Source organism: Eschrichtius robustus, chromosome 19 (assembly GCF_028021215.1).
Source record: "Eschrichtius robustus isolate mEscRob2 chromosome 19, mEscRob2.pri, whole genome shotgun sequence".
NCBI classification, from domain to species: domain Eukaryota; kingdom Metazoa; phylum Chordata; class Mammalia; order Artiodactyla; family Eschrichtiidae; genus Eschrichtius; species Eschrichtius robustus.
Genome location: NC_090842.1, coordinates 20,881,251 through 20,905,993, shown reverse-complemented (window position 1 = coordinate 20,905,993; position 24,743 = coordinate 20,881,251). Strand labels below are relative to the sequence as shown.

Sequence of the window (24,743 nt, the reverse complement as noted above, 5' to 3'; positions counted from 1 at the left end):
TGGGAGAAGCACTGACACATTAAGAGCCTTCACTGTGCCAGTGCCCAGACAAAGAAGGCATTTACCCATCACCGGGCCTGGGGAGGCTGCCATTTTTCTTCCTGAACTCTCCCCACTCCCAAGGGATGATACTTAATTCATGCCGCTGGGGCTAGAAGCATTGCCAGATATATTTCCTTGATGATTAAACATTAAACACACAAGTATTTCAAAGCACTTGAAATAACTCAGAACTAACGAAGGACTAATTGCTTCACTCTGTGTAGTCAAATAGTGATGTTATTTTTAAAAAATGCATTCTTATGTCAACTGTTGCATCAGTTAATTGCAAATTTTCCAACAGTTAGCTGTAGTGTGATTAAAGCATATGAAAATAATCTTTTAATTAGCTTTCATTTCGAAACAAATAGACAATTAAACCAAAGAAGTAACTGTGAAAATTCCGTTGGTCTGCTTTTTCAGGGGGGGATACTTGTACAAATAATGACTGTATCATTGGAAATTATCTCCTTGGCTAGTCTAATGGTTGTTACAGTAATTTCATCTTTTCCCTTTACGTCCCTTCTATTTCTTATAACCCCATACCCTTGCTGTTTTCCCCAGAAGCCTAAAATATATACCTAGATAATAATAGCCTTTTTCAAGAATGTCTTTTTGAGCAGAGCTATTCAAAGTACCAGCCAATTCTTATTAAAAATATCACCGTACGTATCACTGGTATTTAAAAAGAAGAAAAAATTTTGTTTGGGCCACTGAGTCATTAATACTTTCACCCACCTTATGAAGCAGAAGTGAGACTGCGGTGAGAGGAGAGAGGCTAAGGGCGTAAGATTTAAGTAGTCACGCACTCTCTCAGAGTCTGTGCCTCCTTAAATTTTATGACCTAGGTGCCTTATTTGCCTCGCTCTAGTCCCAGCCTTACTATGAAAAGTCATAGGGCACCTACTACATGCTTAGTGCTATTCAAGAACCAGTTAACAGCAAGAAAGGGATTATAGAATCTATTTGGTCCAAACCCTCCTGTGTTACACGTAGGGAGACTGGGGCCCAGAGAAGAGGAAGGAACGATCCGCTACAGAGAAAAGAAAGATGCAGATGACAAGGTCCTGGGCCCTGTCCATTTAGTCAAAAAGCATTTGGTGGGCATCTCCTCGGGGTGTGGCATGTGTGGGAAATCACCAGCCTCCAGTGGGCAGCGTTACCCTGGAAGGCACACTCTGTAGAGCACAGCAAGAGAGCTGAACCCGAGGAAACGGAGATTAAAGGCCACTCTTTGAGCTGAGTGACACTGGGTTAGTGACTTCACCTCTCTGAGCCTGTGGATCACGTCTTTAAGTGAAGATAATATTTATGTCACTGTGAGCTCCAAGAATAGTGATACAAAGAGTGTTGCACAGTAACTGACACTAAGTAGAGCATAATAATGACAATAGGTACCATCTCATAGGGATTGAACTATGTGCCAGGCACTATGCTAAATGCTCTACCTGCATTATAGCATTTTAACCGCAGAGCAACCCATGGGATAAGCATTGCAAACTTCATTTTATAGGTAAGGAGACAGGCTCAAAGAAATGAAATGACTTGTCCAAGTTCATGCAGCAGGTAAGTGGCAGAGTCAGGATCTAAACTAGTTTCATCAATTTCTGATGTTCAAACTGTTATGCTAAAAAAAAAAAGAGAGAAAATGGAGCTCAAACTTGGGAACACACTCATGGCTAGTAGGATTCTTAAGGAAATCCCTGTAGATTTAAAATCCATCATCCCATTCCCTCAGCTCCCATCACAAACTCAATTAACAGTGCCCAGTAACAACATCAGCAGCTAGAGTAGTACTGTAATCTCATCATGATGGAGACGATGTATAAGACGCGAAAAATCAATTTCCACATGATGGTACAATTGCATCTAGATACTTTGAGACCTTGAGAATAGAACCTCAGCATGTAAGAGAATCATAGAATTTAAGGGTTAGAAGGAATCCTAGCTTCTGTGGCACCCAACTCCCTGGCACCTCTGGCACAAGGTGGTACAGCCTTGTTCACCACCCATGAAAGGGGCCCCTTCACTTCATCAGAAAACCCCTTCTCCGTAGGGCATGCTTTCTATACGCCTTATCTCAACCACTCTTCCTGTAACCTCAGGAATTCTGACACATGTGGGGTTAAATCCCAGCTCCAGCACCAGAGCTAACCTCCAGGAAGCCAATTAACCTCTCAGAACTTCAGTTTCCTCTTCTAGAAAGTAAAAGTAATAGCAGCTACCTATTGCAGGGTCGTTGTATTAAATGAGATGAAGCATATAATATAAACACACTACCTGCTCTGTCTAAGCTCTCGATAAATGCTAACCCCTGTCACCACTACTCTGATGATGTCAGAGGGAAGCAGGGCAGAACTTGGGGGCCTGAGGCAATGGAGAAATGGGATTAAGGAGGGTCCAGCAGGCCAATCTGCAAGGGACAGAGCAGAGGTGAGGTCGGGTCTACCTTCCCAAAGGGCAATCAGTAAATAAACAGTTGTTGTATTGAACAGAGTCTTCTGTGGGGATGCTTCAGAGTCGGGGTTTCTGCAGCTCCGTTCAGATATCATTTGGGTTCTGCTAAATTATCGCCAGAATGTGTTATCACAAATTACTCTGTGACTTGGCAGAATTGAGTGAAATGTGATCCCAAATCATAAATTGAAGGAGTGGGGCATTTGCAATGGCACATTCATTTACACCATTTCATTTCACTCTTTCAACTGCTAAGACGTTCAGAGCTCCCAGCAGGGACCGCTGGCCACTGCAGAAGGAAGACCCTGAGTTATGACGCGTCCTCGTCAGCCTTCCCCGGAAAGCAGGGACGAGCGAGTGCTGCTGATGTGTGGTGATGTGCAGAGGATGTGGTGGCAGTGGGGAGCGGCTCGGCTTTGGGGTTTTCAGAGGTCAAAGCGGGGAGAGCAAATTACAAGGACCCCGGGATGCCGCTCTCTTTTCTGCATTGAGGATTGGTGAAATCACAGAAAGGCGAATGAAATTAGGGATTGGCCACTTCGTCCTCCTCCTTCCCCACTTCCTACTCTAGCTGTTGGGATAAAATCTCTAACCCTCCCAGACTTGGAGGCAGCAAACGCCAGGTCTGCTGGGAATGTAACAGGAATATCTTGAAAAGCCAGCATAGGGATCTGAAAAGGTTCTGCCCAGGGGTAGAGAGCACTGGGTACTCAGTGACCTGAATCTCAGACACTAAAACCGTCAGGTTTAAGTTAAGACCCTGACCCTTCTAGATTCCCCACCATCCACCCCACCACTGATGCTCTGAGTGAAATATTCCCCCAACCTCATCTACTGACAGAATGAACCCAGGGTACTGTGCCAGGGAATAATATGCGAAACTGATCTCATCTGAGGATCAGTAAAGGATTCACATGAGGAAGAAAATAATTTTCGAGGTTTGAAGAATGAGTTGGCATTAAATATCCAAAGGGAGGTTGGAGGGCTGGGGCATTGCAGCCAGTATCTGCAAAAGCTCTGTGGCAGGAAGGAACCTGGCAAATAGGAAGAACAGAAGGGAAAGCTGTGGGCTGGAACAGACAATGGGATGGAGACTGGAGGGCGAGGATGCCAGACACTGGGGTGGGCCAGACAACAGCAGGCCCAGGCCACAGCGAGGATGTTGGCTGGGGTAACAGGTCAACGTGATTAGGTTTGCATTTAAAAAAATTATATCTGTCTGCTATCTGGGGACTGGACTGTAGGTTTTGTCAGGAAGGGAGGGAAGTGGATTGACTAGGTGGCTATTAACAATGGTCCCAGTGAGGGTGATGAACTTGGGCCTGGATCAGGGGAGAGGGAGTAGAGAAGATATATCCCAGAGATGCCTAGGAGCTGAAATCAGCAGAACTTGACAATGGAGTGTCTATGGTGGGTGAGAAAGACTGAAGCATCAGGTTTGGCCTTAGGCGTTCATCCAAATGCTCACCTGTGCCAGGTAATCCAAAGCCTAACAAAACGGTCTTCATGAAGTCAGATTTGATGAAAAAGCAGGACTGTGGTAGGCTGCTCATTTGAACAACACTGAAAAATACAGCACACGGTAGCCCTGCTGCTCTTTCTAGAATTTTCTGTGCCATGAACTGGGACTTGACATCGTCAGACATATTTTCTCTCTAGATCTGTTCTGAAATCTGTTTGATGTAAAGTTATTTCTAATGTTAGTCTGTAGAGAAAGAACTACTGAATATTCTGTGAAATGAAAATTCAGAAACATACTTGTTTTTTCTTTAATCTCATCAAAAAGCTACATCAGGATACCTAAACCAGTTCCAGCTTTGCCATCAACTTGCTATGTGACCTCAGGCAATTTTCTTTCCCTCTCTGTGCTTTCATCTCTGTTTTGGGAATGCCGAACTGAGTAATCTGTAAAGCAGCTTCCAGCCCTAAAATCCTTCACATACGAGATGCCATTTTTGCACACGTGGAGGAGAACATGCTCGTAACTGCAGGTAACTGAACTTCTGTTTCACGCTGAGTATTGCATACTCAGCTCCCTATTTTAATTCAGAAAGTTCTTTCACACAAAATGCAATATAATTTACAGTCAATTTGGAAACAAATTGACTCTAATGAAAAATGTTCCGAGCAACAGCATCGCTTTTATAAGACTTACATTTTCCTAATGGGCACCAAGGCAAAGGGAAACATCCAGAGAGTTACCAAATCTGCAAACCCCGAGCATACCCACCACTTAAACATTGCTGTTTGTTCCCAATAAAATTAGCTACACGTTAACCTGCACAGTTGGACTCCTCGAATGATGTTTCCGAGTGGTACCAATTCATATCTCATGCCTCCCAGCACAGCCCACCTGACAGCCGCCTCTGCCATATCCTGCAAAGGAACATCTGGTCTTGCTGTCTCAAAGCTGCTTCCAGGAATATACTTGTACTCCATGCACAGAGCTGTAGATTCAAATGTCCCCCACCCTCCGCTCTCGCTGCCAATACCTTACTTTGGATTAGATCATCATCGCCATTTCATGCACCACGGCAACAGCAGGGTAAATGGTCTACCAGACTCCAGCGGCCCCACCCCACTCTTCTATGTTCTGTGTCAGCTACCAGAATGTTCTTTATAACAGGCAAGCCCGTATTTCTCACCTCCTTGCTCCAAAGTGCCTCTGCTGCTCAGGAAGAAGCCCAAGCCCCCAGACATAGCATTCCGGGTCCTTCAGGAACTGACTCCAGGCCACCTTTCCAGTCTTACCTGTCCAGACTCGGCCTCATGTGCCTTCTTGCCCAGACGCACTGGCTGTTTTCATCTTCGCACACATAACATCCTCCTCCACATTGGCCTATTTTTACACACATTATTCCCTTTCTCCAGACTAGTCTTTCTCTACTTGGTGTACACCTGCTGATTCGTTCCACAAATGTTTGAGCACCCACTATATGACTAGAAATGACAGAGTATGTAAGCCAAACTCTATGAGAAGACAAATGAATTGAGATTTAATACTCTGGAAACAATCATTTTGAAGGATGCTTGAGAATGACTCTCCTAGAACAACGATATTCAAACTTAAATGAGCACACAAGTCACCTGGTGATCTTGCAAAGATGCAGATTTTGATTGACCCAGTTTTTGGTGGAGCCAGGGAATCTGCAAGTTCTAACACACTCCAAAGCAGTGTCCATGCTGCCAGCCCAAGGACTTCGAGTAGCAAGGGCATGACCTTCAGATTTAGACTTAACTGGATTCAAATCCCAGCTCTGCTGCCTCCTTGCTGGGGGAAGTCGAGCAAGCTATTTCACTTGTCTGAGCTTCAGTTCTTTGATAGTGATTTGATAACCAACAGATGCTGGTTATTCAATGATGTCTACTCAAGGAACTCTGAGATGAGTGGGAGAGACACACAGATAGACAATTAGGGCATAGCAAGATGTGTGTTATGATGGGGGTACAGACCCAGGAAAAGCTCCGAAGACTTTTCTAAAGAAAACTATCTCTGATTTGAACCTTAAAGAGAGAATAGGAGTGAGCCTGTCAAAGATGTGGGTAATCCAGGTGGAGAGAGTAGCCTCACCAAGGAAAAGAGATGAGAGAGAGAACGAGTGTTGGGAAGGAAAAGTAAACTGGCTACATCCACAGGGCAAGGTGCTTGTCGGAGAGCAAGGAGGATTGGGACTGGAGGAGTGAGTGATGACCCAGTCATGAAGGGGCTTGTATGTCATGTGTGGAGTTTGGGATTCCCCCTGAAGACAAGATGGAGCTACTGGGACTTTCAGCAGGGGAGTGACCTGAGCAGACGTGCCTCTTAGTTTGATATACTGAGCTGCTGCATGGCAGGAGCCAGACTGGAGGAAAGGACACTGGTCAGGGCTGGGGGCCAGTGGGGAGAAGGAGGTTGCTGCAGAAAGATGCTTGTCATGTGCCTTTGAAATGTTAGTTGACTATACAAGTGAATAAAGATTTAGTTATCTCATTTCTTTTTTTTTTTAATTGAAGTAGAGTTGATTTACAATATTGTGTTAGTTTCACGTGTACAGCAAAGTGATTCATATATATACATATATATTTATTCTTTTTCAGATTCTTTTCCATTACAGTTTATTACAAGATACTGAATATAGTTCCCTGTGCTATACAGTAAAACCTTGTTGTTCATCTATTTTCTTTATGGTAGTGTGCACCTGTTAATTCCATACTCCCAATTTATCCCCCTGCCCTTTCCCTTTTGGTAACCATAAATTTGTTTTCTATGTCTGTGAGTCTGTTTCTATTTTGCGAAAAAGTTCATTTGTACTATGTTTTTAGATCCCACATATAAGTGATAGCATATACTATTTGTCTTTCTCTGTCTGACTTACTTCACTTAGTATGATAATTTCTAGGTCCATCCATGTTGCTGCAAATGGCAATATTTCATTCTTTTTCATGGCTGAGTAATATTCCATTATATATATATATATATATATATATATCTCACATCTTCTTTATCCATTCATCTGTCAGTGGACATTTAGGTTGTTTCCATGTCTTGCCTATTGTAAATAGTGCTACTGTGAACACTGGGGTGCAAGTACAATATCTTTTTGAATTAGAGTTTTCATATTTTCCAGATATATGCCCAGGAGTGGGATTGAAGGATCATATGGCAACTCTATTTTTAGCTTTTTAAGGAACCTCCATACTGTTTTCCATAGTTGCTGCACCAATTTACATTCCCACCAACAGTGTTCCCTTTTCTCCACACCCTCTCCAGCATTTATTCGTTGTAGACTTTTGAGTCATCCCCTTTCTTGAATACACTGACTTCATTCCTAATATTATAAAGAATCCAGTGATATAAACAGACCATCTCACTGCTCCAGGTCTCACCAAGCAAACTATAAAAAATATTAGGATTTAGTTATATTCTAAATTTCTACTAACACAGGGGCAGTACTCTCTGAGCTCGTCTAGCTAGTGAGAAATGGGAAGTAATGAATAAAAGTGGCTACAAAAACATAAGATTGTCAAATTTTGTAAAACCCTTTTCCCCACTGAAAATGGTATTTTCACGTGCACTATATTATTCATTTATCCCTGCAGCTTTGCTTCCAATCATTGGCTTCAGGCCCCAGAACTCTGAAAGCTTGTACCCAAACATGCGTCCATGGACTTTAGCCTGATCCAAGAGAAAGTTTACATTGGAAGGCGGAAAATGAGGAAAATGAAGAGGTAATTATTCACTTTAATGGAACTGTCTTTATTCTGAGATTATATACTTGATATCTACAGGGTGGTGTTAAAATGTCCTTTAATGAAATGATGATGGTAGGAGGTGGAAGATATTTTGTTGTTATTACTTTGCTTTGTTTGTCCTTTCTCAGCCAAATAATAAGTTGGTTATTCTAACATGCTCCAAAAATATTTTTGGACGTTTTAAAGGTTTATAAAATCTAAACGTTTGAGGTCTACTGTTCTACACCATTTAGAGGTCCTTTTCAAGACATGCAGGACCAAGGCAAGGAGACTTTATTGAGTGAGCTTTTACTCCATGACCTGACACCAACTCATTGGTAACTGCTAACTAGAAAATGTACTGGAAAGGATTCTGAGCCTCATCTGTAGCTCAAGAGGGGGAAAATGTGTTAGAATCCATTAGTGAGGTCTGCCATGGATGGGGGTGGGGTGGAATGGCAATCCATTTGTAGTGGTATGCTAGTAAATATTTAACAACTGCTCTCTAAAAAGAAGGAAAGCCCTGATGTGTGTCACTGGCCAATTTCCATGGTAAAAATGCTCTCCCCATGGCTAATTTCAAGCCCTCAACATGACATCACTGAAAGCAGAGTGGGGAAGAAATGTACCCAGTTGGCTCTCACAAACTGGCACAAGCCAGCTCCAGGGCGCCATAGCACCCTTGCTATAGATTTGCTGTTCTGATTCTAGACAGCAGGGAACCACTGAATGCATGTGCTTCAGTCTTACATCCACAGACCACAACACTTCTTCCCCTTGCTCACGTGTCCATAGATATTCCTTCGGTCAGAAAAGCATTGCACATTGCTATTTCTTCCACTAAATATGGTTTATTTATCAACTCTCCTTTATGTAACTCCAGCATGAAATGAAATGCGTGATCTCGCAGACCTCTCGCTGGCAAGAACAATGACACTGAAACATGAACAGCGACACTGAAACAAAGCTTTTCAAGTAAACTCCCTCAAGGGGGACTGGCATTAGGTGCTGTGGCTGATGGAGGCCTAACTGATATTTCCTGCTATGGATACAAAATAGACCAACACTTATTAAACAACTAGAGCGTGTTATCTAGTGACCAAAATTAATTGAGTCAAGGTGGTATTTCTAGGCTGAGCAAGACAGCTTTCTGATGAACGTCACATCCTAATATTCACTAAAATACTGAGTCATGACGTTAGGCCTGAGGTGTAGGGCCCAAGAAAGTCCTACAGTACTGAGTGCTGGTTTTGTCATTTGGCTTCATGCACACACACCTTGCACCCTACCTTTTTTGCACCCATCCTCTCCAACTCTACTCTGGAGCTCAACTCCCTAGGTTGAGGGAGAGCCAGGCACTTGGTCCACACTGGGGTTTTAGGATCTGGGAGTGGGTCCGGGATGAGTTTGGAACCTAGAGTACGGGATACCGTGTCAAAGGCAATAGGTCCATGCAAGCCTCCAATGTACATCTGTGCAGGCTGTGCACTGCACAACTCCAGGGTGCACCATTTTATGTGAATATGGCAGCCCTCCGTCTATAGGGCCTGGAAATGAGGCAGGATTTGGAGTAAACGGTCAGTGATGAAGAACAAGGAAGACTGATGAATGGAGTTTAGGAGAAAAAGAAAAAACCATGTTGGGACTGCCGTAGTTAAGCCCATTGATGGAGAAAGAGCTAGTAAGTATGTAGATCTTGCTTGAAGTAGACTCAGCATTGTACAGATGGGGAAGCTGAGACTCAGAGAGGGAGTTGCTCATTGCCCTGGAAATGAGGGGACCAACAGAAAGAAGGTCTTTCCTTGGGTTAAGATTACCCGGGGAGAGGTAGCCCTTGCAGCTCAAGCCCAGGAGTGCTTGTAAACTGAGCACGTTGGTAGGAGTGGGAGTACAGGACCAGGGCAGAATCAGAAGTGAGTTGAGAGTCAGGAAATGGATTCCAGAGCACGCTCCATGAGCAGGGCAAGGGTGGGGTGACCAGATCCCAACCAGCTTCCCCAGGATGGGCTGAATTCCCGACCCCACCTGCGATCTCAATTCACTTTCCTGTTTCTTAAAGACAGCCACACTGGTGTTCTAGCCAGCCGTGAAATGCCCCCCCTTCACAGCACCCCTCCACAAGCCTGCATCTGCCCCAGGCTGGTCTTCAGTCCGAGGCCCTCCCTGATGTTGACTGAAATTGGCAGATACCACTGCCTAGAGTGGAGAGATGACCAGAGGAAGAAGGGAAATAATGTCATGTTACTGAATTGCAACGGAATAGAGTGTAGAACGATGCATGTGTGGTCAATGGCACACGTGATCCCATCACATCCTCACAACATCCTCTTGCCTGAGGGGTAAGAATTCTGTTCCACATTCTCAATGTCAAAAAACTGAAGCTCAGAGAAGAGAAATAACTTGCTCAACCTCCCCCAGCAAGGAAGCAGCAGAGCTGGGATTTGAATCCAGTTAAGTCTAAATCTAAAGGTCATGCCCTTGCTACTCAAAGTCCTTAGACTGGCAGCTTGGGTACCGCCTTGGAGCTTGTTAGAAATTTCAGATTCTCTGGCTCCATCAGAGACCCACTGAATCAGAATCTGCATCTTTGCAAGATCACCAGGTCACCTGTGTGCTCATTTAAGTTTGTATATCATTGTTCTAGGAGAGTCCTTCCCAAGCATCCTGCAAAATGATTCTGCTTCCAGAATATCAAATCTTGATTCAGGGACTTCCCTGGTGGCACAATGGTTAAGAATCTACCTGCCAATGCAAGGGACACGGGTTCGATCCCTGGTCCGGGAAGATCCCACATGCTGTGGAGCAACTAAGCCCTTGCGCCACAACTACTGAGCCCGCGTGCCACAACTACCGAGCCCACGCGCCTAGAGCCTGTGCTCTGCAACAAGAGAAGCCACCACAATAAGAAGCCCGCACACTGCAACAAAGAGTAGCCCCCACTCACCACAACTAGAGAAAGCCTGTGCGCAGCAACGAAGACCCAACACAGCCAAACTAAATAAATAAATACATAAAATAAATAAATTTATTTTTTTTTAGTTGATTCATTTTTCTTTAAATTGATTCATTTTTCTTCTGGTAGAGTTTGGCTAAGATATTTTGCCATTCCTAGCTGTGACTTACCCCAGAGCAAGAAAAGTGTCAGGGGTAGAAGCTGTTACTTCCTCTTCCATTTCCTTGCAAAGGAGAGAGAAAACATCACAGCCATGTGTGACTTCTCTCATGGTGATGACACAGCCAAGATGAGGCTTGTTTTAAGGTGAAACAACTGCTCTGGGCTGGCCACTATCCCAGGGCTTCATCTGGGTGTATGTGACTTTTCATCGCCTCAGCTGTCAAACGGGAAGGAATTCAGTGTAGCTTGCTGATGCGGATGCTGGGAAAAGTAGAACGGGACAGAGACCATTGGATTTCACCTCCCTTCTCCGCAAGCTGTCAGAACAAGCCCACTTCTGTCACCCTAGCCCGTGGGAAATTATAGGAAGAAATTATACAAAGAAAGATGTCTAAAAGGAATAACCCATCGTCCATTTGGATGAACATTCCGCTCTCACAGCCCCAGGTGGAGGATACAATCCCTTCTTCCTGTCCATAGCTGACCAGATCGAGGATGGAGCAGAGATGGCACGGCTCTCTCAGGTTCATATATCCATTCCCATTCTTATTCTCTCTCCCTCCTTCTCTCCTCTTTCCCTCCCTTTCACTTCCCTCCCTCCCTCTTTTGTTCCCTACTTCCTCCTCACTCTTTCTCTCCCCCCCCCCCCACCCCATATCTGGAATTGCAAAACAGAGAGAGGAGTTGTCAGTTAGCAGTGATGGGGTAGAGCAGGTTTCCTGGATGCCGCCCGCCCATGCCCTCTAGGTCCTCACCTCTATATGCTGAAAGCTGCTTCTGACAAACTCCTGTAACTCTCCCTGCAGGAGCGTGCTTCGCCAACACGCAGAGGAAGCTGGAAGTGCTGAAGCTTAATGCCCCCAGAGCTGCCCCGAGAATGACTAGTGAGATGTGATATATAAATACCCCGGCTCTCTGGCTCCTTGTGTAGACTGCCTTGGAGACACATACTCCACACTGATGGCCCAGGCTCCCCAAAGGGATTAGGCTCCAGTTGCTCAAGGTAATAACCTGCTTGATAACACATCCTTTACTGGCTGCCTTGCTCATTCCTTCCTCACAGCCTCACCCCCTTTCTGCTATTTCCTGGAATCACCTTCCAAATAAGCACTGGTACTCGAATTGTCATTTCAGGATCTGCTTCTGAAGTCCATCTCAAGGAGCTCTCAAAGATGAAGTAAGAGGTCATGGACAGACCCGGGGAAGCCAAGTTCTGAGCAAGCAGGAGAGGCAAAGGCAGAGGAGAGGATGAAAAGTCAAAGGCTCAGCGGGGAGGAGAAGCCAGGGCAGCCACCGTGGCCCCCGGTCCCCAGAGCAGGCTCAGCTCCAAATGGCCCTCCAGGCCCAGGAGTCCTCATGGAAAGCCCTCTTCCTTAGAGACGCCAGAGAGAAGACCCGACTCTTGCCCCCCACAGAGAGCCTAATTAGATAGGCAAGCCAAACCAAGACAAAAGGAGGGGCAGCCAGGTGACATACCAGAACAATAGTAGCAGCTAGCACTTCCTGAACACCCCTGCTGAGTGCCTGGCATCCTCCTAGGCACTTTCCATGAGTCCACTCAGGAAATCCTCACAACCCTGTGAGGTCACTGTCATCGTCCTCAGTTACTGATGAGGAAACCAAGTCACAGAGAGGTGAAGGTGAGTGACGTGCCACAGCTGTTAAATCTTAGGTGTCAGATATAGGCTCCAACCCACACGGTTCATCCCCTAAACACCAGGCTGGTCGACACAGCACTTGCTGCGGCACTGCCCTCCTTTTAGAGGTTGGGTTTTCATATTTCCAGAACATATTTCTCATTTTGAGAGGAACAAAAAAATGTTGCTATGGTCTCCAAAAGCTCCTGGCCCTGGACCTCTTTACTTCTTAAGTGGATTCGGTCTCAAGCGATGCTGGGTCCTGAAGAAGCTTGGATGGAGTCACAGTGAGGCAGGGGCGAGACTGAGGCACCGGCCCAACCCTCAGGCCAGAGCCAGGGAGAAGGACGCTCATGGAGCATTACACGGTGGACCGCCCTCCGCCAGCAACCGCATGCAACCACGTACGTGCTGAGCACAGAGTTAGGAGCTTTATCTGCTTTATAATTTAACGCCATCCCCTCTCTGCTGAGTACGCTGCACGAACCCCATTTCAAATCTGAGTAGGTTGAAGTTCAGATAAGTTAAGTGCTAAGCTGACCGGAGCCCCCTGGGTCTCTCTAACTCCAGAAACTTATATCCCTGCCCAGAGAACCTGGGCTGACTCTGATCTGGCTCTGGTCACCCAACGTGCTCCACTGGGTGGCTGGGACACGTGGGCAGGACTCTCCAGAGTGGGCCTTGGTGGCCAGCCATCAGCAGTGGAAGGACGCAGGGAGCTGGGACCCCTGCTGGGCATCTCCAGGGTTGAGGAGGGTCTCATAAACCTCAAGACTTGTCTCAGAGACCCATCAGCATCTACATTCATATTGCACCTCCCACCCCTCCCAGGTCTGCTCTCGTCAACCTAAGGCATCCTCTTCTGATTCTACAATAGGAAGCCTTGCTTGGACTCACCACGAATCCTCCCAAATCTATTTCTAGGCGTGGGTTCCTTCTGCTTCCTGCAGGGCCTGGTTTTCGACATTCAAAAGCCAGTAAAGAAATGAATGACAGGCAGAGGAGTGAGGTGGAAAGGAAATGAAGGGCAGGTAACACTGGTTAATGCTTCGACATTGTGTTGCCCCCTGAAAACATTCATTGTTAAACACCTGAAGTCTTCTAGCATTTAGGGGAAGACTGAACCTCAAATGTTGCTGCATTTTGAGGTTTCTTTTGGTGGGGGGGATGCAATTCCTCATTTTTCTTCTCCTTTAGACTCTAAAGGTTTGTGCTAGTTTCCTTTTTCATATATTTTTTCCCCCAGGGATGGAAAACGTCAAGAAGGAACCTCAGCCAGACAAAGTCTGATTAGAAGTTGCCCCCACGGGAGGGGCTGAAAAGAAGCTTTTTAAGAAAATAAAAATAGAAAAAGCAACACCGGTGGCGTAGGCATTTTTGCCACTAAGAATAGCAGCAGTCAGCTTCGGGCTCCCCGGCCCTTCTTCTAAAGCTCATTGTGGTGGGAGCTAGAATCCATTTTCTGTTTCAATTGACGTTAATTTCATCCTGGCATATTTCAGGCCTCTCATCACCAGATGATTCATTGCTGCATGTAAGCGAGTACAATCAGCTCAAATATTTGTAGTCTTCATGCAGTTGCTGTAAGAAAACAGGGGACTGCGTGCCACAGATCGCCCCCTTGCCGCCCGTCCCCGCCCCGGGCCAACGTGTTGGGTGAGAATGACAGGCAGCGGCTGGTTCCTCTGTCCTCTTCCACTTTGCCGACTTAGGACCACACAAAGCATCCCTCCCCCTGGAGACCAGCAGCTTCTGGCGGGAAGATATTTTCACAAAGAGGGTCATGCTCCTGATAGCCTGGCCAGGAATGTTTCCAAGGGCAATTCAGAGGAAATGTTGGCAGACCTACCCTTCCATGGTTTTCTAACCTTTGTGTCCAAGAAACTCTCAGGGTATGTTTTCTTGGTGATAATCTTAGCATCCAAGGATCACCAGGCAGGAGGAGGCCTGAGACCTCTTCCTTGCCATCCCAGGGAGGAAATCAAAAACAGAGTAGACAAGGTTCATCAAAGGTTAAGTAGCAAGGGAATCAAGGTTAGAATCTAGATCTCCTGACTCAAGGGCCAGACTACATACAGCTGCTCTTATTATTCTATAGGTTTTTAGAATAACTTTTTTCCGATTATTAAAAAGTATTCACGTTTACTATAGAGAATGTTCCAAATATGGAATATGCTCACTCCATGATCCCAGTCCTCAAAGACAGTCACCATCAAAGCCAGGTGCACAGACAGTCAACCTGTGCAGTCACAAAGGGCTTCGCACATACAAGGGTCCTGTGCTTGGTTTAATGGTCTCATGTTTGCCATCTTGAATTTCTTCACTTTTGAACAAGGGACCGTGTGTTTTCATTTTGCACCGGGCCCTGCAAATTATGTCCCCGGTCCTAATCACCATTGATATTTCAGCGCCTTCTCTTCCGGTGCCTAGCATCTTGCTACATCCCATTCATTCGTTCCTTTGTTCATCCAACAAATGTTTACTGAGCACATACTACATGCAAATTACAAAATCCCATGAAAATATCATTGAGAGGAAGCCTTCCTTGATTGCTGTATTCCATGAACACAGACAAATGTGCTAGAATTGTTGCCCTAGGAAGATTAAACTGGCTGTCTGTGGAGAAAACACTGACTAAAACTTATCTAATTCTAAAACCAACCACCACACAAGGAAGAGGTCAGGCAGAGGGAAGAGGTCAGGCATGGTCTTTTGGCATCTATGGTCCCCTACTCTGCATGTCAACATGTGTGCAGTGCTCTGATAGAGGTAGTGAGGGCAGGGCTTGAAGGACAGACGGGCATTATTTACACGCCAACAATGGCTCAGAGAACTGACCTGTAGTTGCAGACATCTCTACAACCTAGTTGCAAGAAATAAGACCAGACTCCACCCAGTTCCTACAAAGGCCAACTCCACAGCCATGGCCCAAGCACTTCCAGTGAAAAGCATGACATTTAGTAATTGCTCTGCAGACCCGGCTCTGTCCTGCGTTTCCCAGCATTTTTATGACCAGGGAGCGGCAAGGGATTCATTTGCCCTGGAGTCTAGGGAAAGATGCTTTTCAAAGCAATGAAGAGCTATTTCCTCCAAACTGCAGGTAGAAAAGGTAAAAGAAAGAGAAGAATTACCCCCAATTACATGGTAGACACTGGAAATGCAGAGGACAAGCTCTGTAGGGTTTAAATGTTATATCTCCACAAGAAAAAAAAAAATGAATGTAACCTTTCTCTGGACCAAAGGCATCTGATATGGATGCTCCACATTTATAGCAATATGTCCCACAGGATATTTGAAAGCTCTGATTTAATCTTTAATTTCTCCCCAACAAGGTGAATGCCTGAATTGAACCACTGCAATAAGACAGAGGTTCCAACTCTATAACTACGTGTTGCTCTGAGTCCATAAATATTTACTTGCCTTCCAGAGGTTCTGGAAAAGGGGAACGGTCAAAACTTCAATTGCCTCCTTGGTATCTGACCCCACTTATCTTGCTGTTGAACACCTCCAAGGGTAACTCTCAAGACCCAACGAGTTGAGAGAAAAATATCCTTTAATATAGACCCAGCTAACGTGAACTTCTCACCCTCAGTGTCTCCCTCTTGGAGACAGCCGCTCCCACCGTTTCCCTGGATTTTTCTGAGAGAAGCACCAAACTTGCCACTGAGAACATTCAAATCACACGGCTTTGACTGGGCTTGAGATAATTACTGGAGAATTTCTCCCGTAAGGTACGTCTGCTGCTGCCAGTCTTGTCCCCTCCAATCCACACTCCTTACAAAGAGCAAAGTGATGTTCTAAAAGGCAAATCTAACCATGTGTGTAGGAGATGCGCCATATCCCCGAAGCTCACCCGAGTCAAGGGCAGCCACGATGGAAGGTGCCACGCGCACACGCAGCGCCCCACCTCAAGTGCACGCTGTGATGTTGTTCTGTTTTTCTACCTCTGGGCTTTGTCTGGAGTCACAGAGTCAGCTGAACCCGTGATTGATTAGAAGTCATTTGACTGTAAAAATGACCATCACACAAGGGAGAGGCCGGGCAGAGAGAAGAAGGTCAGGCACGGTCCTTTGACATCTATGGTAATTTACTCTCCACGTCCGCATGTGAAAAGTGCTCTGAGAGAGGCAGTGAGGGCAGGGCTCACAGTGCAGATGGACATTAGTTACAGGCAAACAGCTGTACGTGCAAGGAATCATTGCCTCTGAGGGTAACCGTCAATTAATGACGGATGGGAGTCAGCGGATAAATGCCCCCTGCTTCCTATCTTCAGTGGGACAATTCTGGGGCACGTTCTACACGCTTCATTAAAGGATCCCCAGCAAGACGGAGATCTGCCTTGCCCATAGTTGGTACCAGCTCAACAACACACAGTTTCCACTGTTCTTCCTTCCCTGTATCATTTTTCTCACCCCTTCTGTTTCCTCTGGGATCACCCTCCAAATAGACCACATGCACCCAAGTGCTCATCTTAGGCTCTGCTGTCAGGGGAACCCAAACTAAGATACCATCTCATTCTGGGCTTTAAACCCCTCAAAATCTCTTTGTGTTTAGGATAAAACTGAAGCTCCTTAGCTTAATGTTCAAGGCCTTTATGGATGTTACTCCTCATTTGAACCCCAAATGCCAGCAGCACCTAGCTACCTGCAATTAAAACCATCACTCAGTTACACAGCTTCACATCTTCCCTCATGCAGAGTTCTCTTTTCCTGATTTCTCTGTCTGCATCTTGTTACCGCTCATGCCTCAAGACTCTGGCTTCACACCTCCTCAGCTGGAAAGCTTTCTGCACCCGGATGCATGTGCATGGAGCCTTTTTCATAGCATCGGTATTTGCACCCCTGCCCAGCTCCCCAGGAGAATGTGTGTTCCTCAAGGGCAGGACTGGGTCTTAGCTTGTCAGTGGGGTCCAGGGCTTCATGCAGACCTTGGCATACTCTAGGGGCACTTAGACATTTCTAAAGGGCCATATAAAGCTTTTCCTTCTGTTCTTAGCTAGATTTGGTGTCCTCGAAGTATCCTGGGCATTGTTGGTCTTTTATCTGGACAACAAAGGGACTTTTTTTTTTTAAGGAAATGGCATAAAGTAACTCATTCAAACATTTGCCGACTCGTCTGCCCTGCGAAATTCCCTCTCCTGGAGGGAGCAGGAAGGATACTGATGTCCCATCAGTATCAACACCCAGGCCAAGGCACGCAGAGATGCCAGGTGGAAGAACCTGAGGGCCTTGGAATGTCAGAGCTGGGCAAAACTGAGGATTATACAGCCCGGCCAGGAAAGGGACTTGATCGAAGAGACTAGATGCCCAGGCTCCAAACTCCCAGGCAGGCGTTCTTTCCACGCACCCACATCAACTCTCACAAACACTGAGTCAGAAACAGCCTGGCTGGGCCTTGGCCTTAGCCTTTTCTAGCAGGTCAGGATGCAATAGCTTCTGAAGGGTAAGGAAGTAGGGAAGCAGTACTTCAAGGAGAATAATTGTTCTGAACACCCCAATTCAAGCTGATCTGGCAAATTTCCTCAGAGGAATGAGGATGCTCTTCGTAGAACAAATCTCAAGGAGAAGAAAAACCAGCAAGGGTAATTGAGTTGATGGATCAGGTTTTCTAGTATGTACTCTGTATTCTAAATATTCTCCCTTATTTTCTTATTTCTATACGTACAGTCCTTTCCTCACCGTGCATTGTGCAAAATACATGATCGTGAACTTGGTGAAGTAGGAAAGGCCTTGTCTAACTCATTTCCATTTCTCCAGCATTGACTCATTAACCTTGTCCCCACCTTAGACCAACAGAAGAAGTAGTGAATTATGTATGTAGCAAGGCAGATGGACAAGTGGACAGATGATGGATGGCTGACAGATGGAGGGACAAAGGAATGGGCGGCTGGGTGAAGGCGTGGGGTCTCGCTTTAGTGCTTCCCTTCCTGCCCTGCTCCTTCACGACCTCTCCTCTGCCTTACCACCCCAAAGCCATAATCCTTTACCTTTTTCCAAGCCTACTCTAAATACAAGATCTGATTGGTTTCTCCAGCAGGTAGAGGGCCTATATGACCCAGAGATGAGGCTCTCCTCATCTCCTGGAGAGATGGCTTTCTTTATATCCTTATCATCCCCCTGGGCCAGTCCTCAGAAGTCTGTGACGTGTCAAAGGCCATCACCCAGACACCCTGCTGGAGAGCAGACCTGAGACCCTTTTGAAGGTAGAAGTCCACTCTGGGCCATGTATGAGCTTGTGACCCATGGTCAGATGCCGACCTCCTGAGGCACTTTCCCAGCAGATGCAGATTCCTCCTTTCCCCATCTCCTCCCCATTCGTTTTAGCATTTTGCATAATGTTCATTTCCATTTCCCTAGACAGTTCCCATCATGTTTATTTCAGGAACTCCAGCAGTCACTGTTAATGTGACCTACATATATTTTTTTTTGATGTCCTAGGTGTTCTCCAATTATCATTAACCCAGTATGTTTTAAAACCAGTATTAGAAGAAGAAATTATAGGAGGGAACTAGTTTTGCTTCTTTCCAATCAACAGGAGGAAATAATAAGGGATTCAATCATGAGCTGAGAAACCTGCTTCCTAAGCAAAAATCCAGAAGAAAAATTGGCCACTTGGGAAAGAAGGAAGCAAAAATTTCTTGATCCCCTACTGTGTACTAGATATTTTCGCCTGTTATTTCCCACAACCCTCATAACATCTTACAAAGTAAGTATCAAAATTTCCACTTTTATAGATGTGGGAACTGAGGCTTAGAGAAATTGGAAATATTCCTGAGGTAAAAAGACTAGTAAGTGCAGAAGCAGAGGTTTGAGCTATGCAAGCAAGCTTTGCAGGTCCATAAGCTGGACCAGAGGTTGCCTCTGGCTAGGTCTGACCACTACATCACACCACCACCTTTGCAGAACAGCATCCTGTGGCTTGAGAGAAAGCAGCCATGTTCTTCCTTGGCCTTGCCCCCTCAACATCTCCACGGAACACAGTTGATTGGTCCTGGGTTAGACATTCAACCTAAGTTCAACCAATCTGATTGGTCCAGGGTTGGACACTGAACTCAAGCCCAATCAATCTGATTGGTCAAGGATTGGACGTTCAACCCAAGCCCAACCAATCATAGACTTTGTCTCTGGGATTCTTCACATTGGAACCAGAAAACAAAGCCAGACCCTCTCTGATATCTGGCAGCGGCAGAAGTGAGGCTGAGACATGAAGGCCAGGAGCAGCGGGCAGACATTCACAGGGGAAAGTGGAAACGAAAGAGGAACAGAGAGATGGCAGAGCCCCTGCCGTGGGAAGTGCCCAAAGCCCAGCTGCATCTTCATTCTTCCTGTGGTTTGCTTGTTCAACCTTACCTTGCCCATGAGCCAATAAATATCCCTCTGCCCAAGCTGGCTCTAGTCATAGTTTAGCCTGGAACAACCAAAAAGAGTTTGGACTAATATGAAGGTCCTGTGTGTACATTTCCTAGTCCTTGGCTGGAGATGGGATAAGTAAAGGGGGGGTCAGACTGAGCCAAGGATGTCCCTTAATTCCATAACATGAGGGAGATTCACTTGAAAACCTTTCCATGCCTGAAGAGTGACTACTGGCTTCTAAGGAATTTAAAGGGCTGGTCCCAACTCAAAACAGCGCAGGATATGAGCAGGAGCAGGGAGTGGAGAGATGAGGCCGCTTCACAGCCACAACGCAGCCCACACGCCACCCCCCTTCCCTCAGCCTCCGTCTCACCATCTCTAGAATGAGACAGCTGACTAGATCAGGCTTTCAGCCACTCACCTACTGCCCTCACCATGGGAGCCAATGTTCACACAACACTTTTTTAAAAACGGGTTCACTTTGCTGTCCTTTATCTGTGAATAACGGATTCGATGTGCCAGCCGTATTTTTCCAATACATATTAAAATGCATAACGACTCAAATGAAACACGTTCGACTGTGTGCCATGCAAATCCCCTCGGGTTCCACACTCTGCAAAATCATGGCGCAGACAATCTCTAAGAAGCCGACAACTGTGTCTTGGAAGACAGTGATAGAAGGCCAGTCACTCAGTGTTCATTCAACCAGCACAGACAGAGTCCCTGCTCCAGGCCAGCCCCACTGAGAAGCTGCAGCAATCCATGTAGTGTTAGCTGACAGGAAGGGCGCATTTACGATGGCCTAGACACTGTACTGAGTGCTTTATAGCCGTTAGCTCATTTTCATCCACTGAAAACTCCCACGAGGTAGATATAACTAATTCCTGAATCTCAGAACGGTGAATTATTCATCACTTAATCTGAAAGCCAGTGTGTTAGTTTTCTGTCACTGCCCTAACGAATTGTCCCAAATTTAGTGGCTTAAAACATCACACATTTATAATTCCACAATTCTCTAGGTCAGAAGTCCAACGTGGGTCTCAACAGGCTAACATGAAGGTGCCAGCAGGCTGCATTCCTTTCTGGCAGCTCTAAGGGAAAACCTGTTTCCTTGCCTTTGCCAGCTTCTAGAGGCCACTGCAGTCCTTGGCTCATGACCACCTTCCTCCATCACAAAAGCTAGCACCAGAGACGGCATCCTTCTCATGATGTCATCTCTCGGGTTCTCTGCAGCCAGAAGTACTTTGCTTTGAAGTACTCCTGTGATGAGATCGGCTCCCCTGGATAATTCAGGATCACCTTCCCCATCCCAAGCTCCTTAACCTTAACCACATCTGCAAAGCTTCTTTTGTCACTTAAGGTGACATATCCACAGGTCCCAGAGATTAGGATGCGGACATCACTGGGGGTTATTATTCTGCCTATCACAGAGAACAAGGGGCACACGAGATTCAATCCTTTATCCCAGGGGTCCCCAACCCCCAGGCCTCAGACCGGCACAGGTCCACGGCCTGTTAGGAACTGGGCCACACAGCAGGTGGTGAGCGGCAGGCGAGCGCACAAAGCTTCATCTGCCGCTCGCCATCGCTGGCATTACAGCCTGAACCCTCCCCCACCCCCCGCACCCGTGGAAAAACTGTCTTCCACGAAACCGGTCCCTGGTGCCAAAAAAGTTGGGGACCGCTGCTTTATCCCATGGTCTTAACCACTACCTCAGAGAGAGGCAGCACTCAAGGGGCTGCTGGCTTAGCGAGAGATGGACGAGTGACAGAGAAAGCACGCCCGCCTGAAACTACAGTCCATGCTGTTTTCTTGTTTATTATCTCTTTAACTTGAATGTAAACTCCATAAAGGTGGGGATTCTTTGTTTTTCTAATTTAATTATTTTATTTTTTAGACAGCAGGTTCTTATTAGGTATCTATTTCACACTGAAGGTGGGGATTCTGATGCCCTGTACTCAGCTGTATCTTATCACCCAGAGCCGCGCTAATACGGTAGCCACAAGCCACACTGAACACTGGAAATGTGACCGGTCCTAATTGAAATGCGCTGTATGTGTAACATATACACCAGATTTCAAAGACTTAGTATGATAAAAAGAATTAAAACATCGTTATTAATATTTTTGTATTGATTACACATTAAAATTGATAATATTTTAGACATAGGAGGTTAAATAAAATAAATTAACAAAATTAACTTCATCTTTTTCTTTTTACCTCTTTTAATGTAGCTACCAGAACATCTAAATTACATATGTGGCTCACATTGTCTTTCGATTGGATAGCACTGATCTAGGAAAGCACTTGGCACACAGCAGACACCCAGTCCGTACCGGATGAGTGAACAGAGGGGTGAAACAGTGTGAGAAAGTGGGGAATAAAACCAGCATTTTCAGGACTTCCCTGGTGGCGCAGTGGTTAAGAAACTGCCTGCCAATGCAGGGGACGCGGGTTCAAGCCCTGGTCCGGGAAGATCCCACATGCCTTGGAGTAACTAAGCCTGTGTGCCACAACTACTGAGCCTGCGCTCTAGAGCCCGTGAACCACAACTACTGAGCCCGCGTGCCACAACTACTGAGCCCGTGTGCCTAGAGCCCACACTCTGCAACAAGAGAAGCCACCGCAGTGAGAAGCCTGTGCACCGCAAGGAAGAGTAGCCCCTGCTCACAGCAACTAGAAAAAAACTGCACGCAGCAAAAACTGCACGCAGCAACCCAACGCAGCCAAAAATAAATAAATAAATAAATATTTAAAAAAAAAAACAAAAAAACGGCATTTTCAAATGTGCAGTCTGAGTCAGGGAGTCATGGGCTTCAAGCCCCAAGAGGCAGGCAGTGGACGTGACATGGATTCACACAGTGAACCAGTGTTTCCTGAACACCTAGCAAGAGTGAAGGTAAAATTTAGTCTAATCATCGTGGTAGAACCAGTGAAGGACTGGTTGTAGGCTAGGAAGTGAGGTGGCTGAATTTCTGTTTGAGAAAGCGGGTTCTTTATGTGAGCTACAAGGCTGGATGGGGAAGGGGCTTGAGGAGATAGGGAATCACGCCCCTTTGAAGAGGAAGTAGTTGAGGAACAACATGAAGTGGCTTACAGGACAAAAGGGAGGGGAGGCTTTATGTATTTCAGAACCAGCTGAGTGAGAAGCACTTACATGGGATTGGGTAAAACTGTAAACAGAAGGATCACAAAGACAGGGAACGTCTCTGTTCTGCCCACTAAGGGTGAAAGAACAAAGGCTCTCGAGTCCAATATGGGGCAAATCGAGGGCAGACAGCAGGAAGGAATGTTTCATCCTAGAGATCATGAGGCTGGAGGCCGCTTCTGCAGAGATGACGTGGATGCCTGAGAGCCGGGTCAACGCAGCGCTGGGCGGTGGGTTCTGGAAACGTCAGCGCCGACCTGACCGAGAGGAGAGAACCCGCCTCGCCGGGGCCTCCAAAGCACCAGCCGGTGCTCCCAGCACATCTGGCTCTTTGTTACAGAACCGGGGGCAGCACGCTTTAGAAGCGAAGCCAATAGATTCAGAGGTGTCTCAAGCCTTATCTGCAACACGTCTTCATTAAATATTTCATGGAGCAGAAAGCCCACTTCAAAGGAGGAAAGACTTTGCAGCGTCCACAGAAAAAACTGGTGTGTCCCTGCCAAAGTGGGAGCCAGCCACGGAGCTTGCACTCCTCACTGGTGTTTTGTTTTCCCCTCTGGGCACATGCCAATTAATTTCAACACAGAAACGTAACTCACAAATGTCCAATCCATACCAGTGGGACAAGGGAACCAGGGCCCAAGCCGGAGGGAGGAGGCTGCACTGTGAGCACAGAATGTGGGAGGGGTGCCCTCACTCTGCACTTGGGGCAGCCCTTGCCCCGTTCCTGGGATCCAGAGGGAGCCCAGGTACTGCCTACAGCCTCCCTGAGCCTCCAAATGCCCGGCAAAGGCAAGACTTTCCTGCACAAGTGAGGCTACAACAGGGCCAGGGAGAGAGAAGAAAACTTTCATGGAAAAAAGGAGGCGATTTCTGGGAAAGAAGGTGAGTTTTACACCAATATTTACTTTTTCTCCCTTCCAAAATCCCACTGAAAGGATTTTGAGAGTAAAATAAAAGCACAACACCAAGAATGTATCCTGATATAAACTATGGACTTAAGGTGATGATTTCCCGATGCAGATTCATCAGTTGTAACAGGTGGGGGGTACTGATGATGGAGGCAGCTGTGGACGGGGGTGAGGGTGAAGCTCTGTGCTTTCCTCCTAGTTTGTTATGAACCTAAAACTGCTCTAAAAATAAAGGTCTTTTTAATTAAAAACTAAAACAAAATAAACCAACAAACATGAAGAAAATGAGCAAGGAGACAAAAGTGACGGAACACTGGAAGCAAGAAAATAAGTGAAGAAGTAACAGACTTAGACCCCAGGCGACGGACGCCTAAGCCTGCAGGGAGCTGAGAAGCAAACCCATTTACGTAATAGGGGGTCCCCAAAAGGCTCGGCACCAGGAATTTCTGGAGTCCTTCATGGGCCCCCCTTAGCTTGCGAGATAAAGTGGGGAGGAAGGAGCTGCATTCTGAGCACCACCCGCCCCCAGGTTCACCATCTGAGCTCAAGACACACTTGCTCCGACCTCACAGCAACCCACAGGGTCATTTCTTATTTCCAGCCTCATTTTCCCCAAGTCTCTTTTTTTTTGAAAATGTTCAATCCTACAGAAAAATTAAAGAAAAGGACAATGAACTCCCTTCATTTGATCACTAATGATTATTTTACACATTTTCTTTATATGTGTGTGTGTGTGCAAGTGTGTGTAGTGTGTAAACCATTTGAAAGTATTTCAGCCTATATCTCCTAAGAATAAGGACATTCTCCTATACAATCATATAAGAAAAATTAACAATCAGTTTATAATTTTATCTAATATGTAACACGTATTCA

At 46.0% G+C, this 24,743-nt stretch overlaps 1 long non-coding RNA gene across 1 annotated transcript in view; it reads right to left on the bottom strand.

The window, feature by feature from the left end:
- LOC137753829 (uncharacterized) overlaps positions 1-24,743 on the bottom strand; it is a 265,026-nt gene that overhangs the window by 166,685 nt on the left and 73,598 nt on the right. The window lies entirely within an intron of this gene.